A 7,750-nucleotide genomic window follows, 5' to 3' on the forward strand; every position below is an offset into this window, starting at 1 on the left:
GCTCTACCACCGCCGCCGATGGCAAAGACGAGTGGCTGCCCAGGGCTAAGCCCTTGGGGAAGTCGTAAGTATTCGGATACCAGAGTAACTCATAGTATTCCTTTGTCGCACTACTTCACCTAACGCCGAAATATGATTATGCAGGCCGCCCCGAGCCCGTATCGATGTATCATCGGGCGGCTCCCTGGGCTCGTCGGATATGGATAGTGATCCAGTCCCGACCGCCACCTCCCCTCATCCTGCGGACGATGCCGAGGTGCTGTCTCACGAGGCACCGGGGCAAGGGGAGACAGTCCCGGAGGCGCCTCAAGGCGGCCTCCCGGACTCTAGGAGCCGAGGGGACAAGGCCCCTAAGAGCTCCGAGTTCGGCCCTCAGCCGAACACCGCACCGGAACCTCCAGTGGTTCCGGACTTGGGCAGGCGGCCTCCTTCTAAGAGGGGCGAGACGCCTGTACCGGTGACCTCTGTCCATCCAGAGGCGCCGGACAATCTGCTGGAAGCGCTTCACAGCGCTTCCATCGACGAGGAGCACCACACTATCATGAGTGCGGTGATCCAGAAGGTTCAGTCTGCCAAGAGCGGATTGACTGAAGCCTGTGCCAGCCTTCTAACAGGCTTTGAGGTAAGTGTTTAAAATATAGGAAAATATTACCGCATTGACAGTAGCCCCTGATGCTCTATTCGGTGTTCACAAAGAAAAGCCGAACAGAGGATCAAACAATATCGCAGGAGTCTAATATGAGTATGTCAATATGCATATGCAGGCTTCGCTGCTGGCGTCCGCCGCACTGACTGCGGAGGTCGCCGTACTGAAGCAGGATCTTAAAGGGTCCCAGGATGAGCTCGGCCTTGCCAAGAGGCAGCTTGGGGAAAACAAAGGTAAGTAGTACCTATTCTGTGGATATGTATAAAAAGAGTGCGATTGCAAAATGACAAGATCATCATGAATTTTCCAGGGGCCACGACCGAAGTGGCGAACCTAAAGCAAGCACTGTCCGAGGCCGAAGATAAAGCGGCCAAGAAGCGCACCGAGCGAGAAAAGCAAGAGGCTCAGGTGGGAGAGTTGCAGCAAGAGCTCCAGGCTCTTGTGACGAAGCATGAGGAGTTGGAGCTTGACTCGAAGGCGCGAGAGTCTGAGCTTGCCACGGCGCTCGAGAGCGCAAAAAGTGCCAAGGCCAAAGCCCAAAAGGCCCTCCAGGAGATCGACGCAATGAAGAAGATAGCGGCGGGTAAGGCATTCTATATGCAAAGCAAGCATGTAAAAGTAAATTACCGATTACTTACCCAAATCCGGAGCTCTCCAGGAGCATTCGTAGATTTGCCCCGCATCGTGTCGGATGCCGCACAGTTTTACTAGGCCGAGGAGGGAAGCTCAACGGAGAATTTGTTCTGGTCTCAGTATACTAGGACCGAACACCCGATGCCTCTGAGCGACCAACTAAAGCAGCTGGTCGAGTTGCACAAGGCGGCCGAACATGCCATGAAGGGCCTTATAGTCCGGCTGTGGCCAGGCGATGCCCTTCCGAACAGCTACTTCGGCCTAGTGAGGCGGCTTGTGGATGCCTGCCCACGGCTAGAGGTCGTCAAGCGCTCTGTCTGCATCGAAGGTGCACGCTGGGCTTTCGCCCGTGTGAAGGTGCAGTGGGCCAAGCTAGACGCCGTGAAGCTAATCAAGGAAGGGCCGCCGCAGGGCAAGGAGCATCGCACCCCCGAAATTTATTATGGGGGTATCCTGAAGGGTGCCCGTCTTGTAGCGGACGAATGTTCAAAGGATGTAATATTTGGGTAAACTTGCTTGTGTGATCCTGTATGATGAAAACTTGTTTCATATGCGCTATGCAACTCTTGTGTGAATTTAAAATATTACCTTCTATTTGGCTGTTTATCCAATCTGAGAGATGGTTAATCCTCGGCTTCTGCCCCCGTGCCACGAGTGCTGGGGTGTTCGGGATAAACTTGAGCACTCTTGTTCCTATGTTTGGCTCCTTCGAGGGAGGTGCTCAGCACAACGAATAAGGCAACCGGACTAATAATGCTTTATCACTCTCACTTAGCCATAGAATTCTATAATTTTAAATTTCGGCGAAGCCCTGGTATTCGGAAGGCCGATTCGGGGCGCGATACATGCCTTTAAGCCGGACAGGGCCGGCCCCTCGCTCTAAGCAGCATAAGTCTTTAGGGACTCGAAAACCTCGCCGAACAGCGACCAGTCTCTCGCCTTATCATGACAGTCAGTTTTAGCTTTCTCTACTGAGGTGCTTAGCCCAGCAGAACTGGGGCACAATCGTAGTAGTTCTCCTAGCGCTACCTTAGCCGATAGAGCGGAACGTAAGGTACCAAAACATAGGAGCCGGGCAAACCCAACATTTGACCAAAGACATGATTCAGAGTTGATGCATATAATGCTATAAGTTCGGGGTGCCGCACTTGTGAAAGTGTTCGGACTTTTCACACCATATTGTGGGGTACGTAAGCCCCTGGTGTATTGGCCGTACCAAAGTGTATGGTTGCAAGGCGTCATTAATGAACACATATATGTATAACAAGAATGCAATAATAGTCGTAATGTTATGCATTGTTTATTCAAAAAGGTGCGTTAAAGCAGAATGATACAGATGGTGCGATAAGCAAAGAGTAGGACTATGCCCCTTCCAAGGGCAAGCTGAGGAATAGTATTAAATCAAATATTTCGCTCGTTATTGTAATCCACCTGGGAATTCCATGGTGTGACATAGCTTTCTGCCTCCTTGGTTGCTGCATCATGTGTCCGGCAATAGTGCTGCCGGGCGGGGTTTCCAGAGATTAAGGTCCTGAAAAAGAGAAAACTAACCAAACGAGAAGCCCCTAGTGCGGTTTAAGCCGCGTCTTAGGGCGTGCCGCAGTTGTGCCCCCCTCCCCACCTGTGCCCATGGTATTTTTAATGCGTTATTATGTACGCGTGGCACGAGTTTCGCCATTTGGCTGGGACTGGGGTGGGGGCCGCATTGCTACGTGAGCTCAGATCGCGCCAGGCAGTCTAGTTGTCGATTGCTCCGAGCGCGCTTGAAGGTGTCTGTGTCTTGAAACGCCGAACTGGTGGATTGCCTTGAGAGGCTGCTTTGCGCTTCTGCTGCGAGGGCCGTGGTGTGCTCCTCCATTCAGATAGAGCGCTCTGTGTTTCCATTCACTGTAATAACCCCGCGAGGTCCTGGCATCTCGAGCTTGAGGTATGCATAATGCGGTACTGCATTGAATCTCGCAAATGCGGTTCGCCCGAGCAGTGCATGATAACCACTGCGGAACAGGACTATATCGAAGATTAACTCTTCGCTTCGGAAGTTATCCGGGGATCCGAAGACCACTTCCAGTGTAATTGAGCCTGTGCAATAGGCCTCTACGCCTGGAATGACGCCTTTAAAGGTCGTTTTTGTGGTTTTGATCCTTGAGGGGTCTATACCCATTTTGCACAATGTGTCCTGATAAAGCAGGTTCATGCTGCTGCCGCCATCCATAAGGACTCGAGTGAGGTGAAATCCGTCAATGATTGGGTCCAGAACCCGTGCGGCGAATCTGCCATGACTGATACTAGTGGGATGGTCCCTGCGATCAAAAGTGATCGGATAGGAGGACCATGGGTTGAACTTTGGGGCGACTGGCTCCAACGCATATACGTCCCTGAGCGCACGCTTCCGCTCCCTCTTGGGGATGTGGGTTGCGTATATCATGTTCACCGTCCGCACTTGTGGGGGAAATCTCTTCTGTCCTCTGGTGTGTGGCTGCCGGGGCTCCTCCTCATCATCGCTATGTGGCCCCTTGTCCTTGTTTTCGGCAATTAACTTGCTGGCTTGCTCGAACACCCAACAATCCCTGTTGGTGTGATTAGCTAGCTTGTCCGGGGTGCCGTGTATTTGACACGAGCGATCGAGTATACGGTCCAAGCTGGATGGACCCGGCGTACTTTGTTTGAATGGCTTTTTCCGCTGTCCGGTTTAGAGCCTTTGAATCTGCCGTATCCTCGGTATTATCGCTGTTAATGTGACGCTTATGTTTGTTGCGACGTGACCTGCTATTGCCGTCCTTGGTATCCGAAGTACCATGGTTCTTTGATATGTTATTACTGCGAGCCAACCAGCTGTCTTCTCCTGCACAAAAGCGGGTCATGAGTGTCGTGAGGGCTGGCATAGATTTCGGCTTTTCCTGACCAAGGTGTCGGGCTAGCCATTCGTCGCGGATGTTTTGTTTGAAAGCCGCTAGGGCCTCTGCATCCGGACAATCGACGATTTGATTTTTCTTTGTCAGGAACCGAGTCCAGAATTGCCTGGCCGATTCTTCTGGCTGCTGAATTATGTGGCTCAAGTCATCGGCATCTGGTGGCGGCACATAAGTGCCCTGAAAGTTGTCGAGGAATGCGGCTTCCAGATCTTCACAACAGCTAATGGACTCTGCTGGCAAGCTGTTAAGCCAATGCCGCACCGGTCCCTTGAGCTTTAGTGGGAGGTATTTGATGGCGTGTAAGTCATCACCACGGGCCATGTGGATGTGGAGGAGGAAATCCTCGATCCATACCGCGGGATCTGTTGTGCCATCATATGATTCAATATTTACAGGTTTGAAACCTTCTGGGATTTGATGATCCATTACTTCGTCTATGAAGCATAAGGGGTGTGCGGTGCCTCTCTATTGGGCTATATCGCGACGCAGCTCGAATGGGTCTTGCCCGCTGTGTTCAGCCCGGCCGGATTTACTTTTACTGTATCCGGCGTGACGTTTATCATCTTGCATAATGGCGTGCCTTCGTGATCCGTAGATCGATCTTGCATGCTTTGCTTTGTCCTCCAATATGTCTCTCAGGTCTGGCATATCTCCCCATGCCTTTTTATTTGAATGGCATCGGGGTGCAGGCTAAGTTTTCGGCTGGAATGCCTCTCTATCGCGGCCACGAGGTGGCCGATCTGCTGCGTCATACACTTCTTCCTCCAGTCGGGGTAGCAACCTGCATTTTGGGTAACTCTTGGAGGGGCGCTCGAGTTTATATTCCTCGGCCGCGAGGACTTTAGTCCATCTGTCAGCTATCAGATCTTGATCAGCTTGAAGCTGCTGCTGCTTTTTCTTAAGGCTATTTTGCCATGGCTATAAGCCGGCGTTTGAAGCGCTCTTGTTCGACGGGATCCTCTGGCATGGCGAATTCGTCGTCGCCGAGGCTTTGCCTCGTCTTCGGAGGGGGCATGTAATTATCATCCTCCGCCTCCCCATCTGCCGCTCTCTCAGGAGGGCTGGCTCCTCCATCCTCCTGCTCTAAATCTTGCTGGAGGGGATTGTTGTTGTCTTCAGCACTATCCGGAGTGCTATTATATCCTGTGCCGGTATCACCACTTTTTCTTTGGCGGGACTTAGAGCGGCGCCGCTGATGTCGGCGCTTGGGTTGCTTCTTGGAGGGGTCATCCTCCGCTATCTCATCGCCATTGCCTTCTTTGGGTGTATCCACCATGTATATATCGTATGATGAGGTGGCTGTCCAGTGCCCTGTGGGTAGTGGTTCCTCTTCGTCCCCCGCATCGTCGTCCATACCGTCGATGTCTTCGGAGTCGAAGTCGAGCATGTCGGTTAAGTCATCGATAGTGGCTACTAAGTGGGTGGTGGGTGGGCCGCGAATTGCTTCGTCGTCCGCATCCCAGTCCTGTCGGACAAGGAGAGAGACCTTAATGAGTTCAGTATGTCGCCAAAGGGCGAGTGCTGAAAAATATCCGCGGAGGTAAACTCCATGATCGGCGCCCAATCAGATTCAATGGGAACGGGCGCAGGTGGTTCGGAGTCCGTGGCCGGAGAAGGATCCGGCAGTTTAACAACACGGCTCTCGTGCAAGGTAAGGTTGATGTTTGGCTCGATCGCCGCTGAGGGTAAGGCCTCCGTGGCAGGGTCCATCCACCCGTCCATGGACGGCACAACTGTCTCCGAATTGAGGGTCAGAGCGGCTGCCTGTGCGATCTCCTGAACACTGTCCGATGGTAGAGCTAAATCGTACTCATCGTGACTGCGTGACGCACAAGGCAGAGGCTCGAATCCGTCGAAGATCAAGTCTCCACGGATATCGTCCGTGTAGTTTAAGCTTCCAAACCTGACCTGGTGGCCAGGGGCGTAACTTTCAATCTGCTCCAGACATTGTTGAGGAAATCATTACTGGTAGCTGCTCGGTTGGCTAGCGAGTAGGGGATTAATCGGCTAATCGGCAAGTTAATTGGCCAATTAATCAATTAATTGGACGATTTTTTGGTTTATCGGCTACTCGGTGACCCTATGAGTAGGAATTAATCGGCAAGTTAACTGGTCAATCGGATGAATTCTTGAACAGGGGCTCCAGATGGCCAAGCGAATTGGCCCGTAGTGCAAAGCCGCCAAACACGAAGGTCTGTCCGAGGAGAAAAGTCTCACCTTGGACTGCATCGCTATTGATGATAGTAGGAGCCATCAAGCCTAACGACGACGACACATAGGAACTCTCAATGAAAGCACCAATGTCGGTGTCAAAACCGGCGGATCTCGGGTAGGGGGTCCCAAACTGTGCGTCTAAGGCGGATGGTAACAGGAGGCAGGGGACACAATGTTTTACCTAGGTTCGGGCCCTCTTGATGGAGGTAAAACCCTACGTCCTGCTTGATTAATATTGATGATATGGGTAGTACAAGAGTAGATCTACCACGAGATCAGAGAGGCTAAACCCTAGAAGCTAGCCTATGGTATGATTGTATGTTGTCCTACGGACTAAAACCCTCCGGTTTATATAGACACTGGAGAGGTTAGGGTTACACAAGGTCGGTTACAAAAGAGGAGATACACATATCCATATTGCCTAGCTTGCCTTCCACGCCATGTAGAGTCCCATCCGGACACGAGACGAAGTCTTCAATCTTGTATCTTCATAGTCTAACAGTCCGGCCAATGGATATAGTCCGGCTGTCCGGAGACCCCCTAATCCAGGACTCCCACAATAACCATAGGATTTGTATTCAAAAAATTATAGAGTGGGGAGTAACTAGAGAAAACACATGATATGTTTGCCGCACAAATGGGTATATAGATGACTAACCAGTTTTCCATCAGAGTCGTAGTCGTTGCCAGAGGTGTTGTTGACCTCCGGCTCCGGCTGGGGGGGGGGGCATGACGGCGCTGACGAAGTCAAGGTCGTGCTGCTGCCCACGCAAGACCTCGGCGGTGGCAACGGCAACCTCTGTGCCCAGCTTCACATGTTGCGCGGGTGCTTCAGCAGCCCCAGCGTCGCCACTCCTTCCGATGGTGCACTTTGGCGGCATCCTCATACACTCCAGAGTCCAGACGTTAGTGACCACTGTGGACCGGGGGTGGTGCCGCCTATTATGGCCGGTGGCTTGGGCGTGCAATTAATACGGACCAGTGGGAGCGAGGCACGCGGCACTCAAAAGCTGTGTCGCCTCCCGGTGAGCTTGTGTGGCGGACTTCTACCATTCCTACTATCATTCAACATAGCTACTCACATGCCTCTCGTCAATATGAATACCTGCACGCCACCCGGTATGCTTGTGCGGCGGACTGCTCACATGCGTCCCATCAACTCACACCTGCTCGCACGGCACACGGGCATGTGGCAGAACGTATATTTTTTGGTTTACTGACCATTCATTCTGCCGCTCTATAGCTTAGCCGAAGCATGACACAATCTAATGCACACGGTCCGAATAAATAATCTGTATGAGATATTGGTTGCCAGTTTTTAATAATCTCCCGTTTGTAAGAATAT

Source organism: Triticum urartu, chromosome 1A (assembly GCF_056163025.1).
Source record: "Triticum urartu cultivar PI428250 chromosome 1A, HENAU_Tu73, whole genome shotgun sequence".
NCBI classification, from domain to species: Eukaryota; Viridiplantae; Streptophyta; class Magnoliopsida; order Poales; family Poaceae; genus Triticum; species Triticum urartu.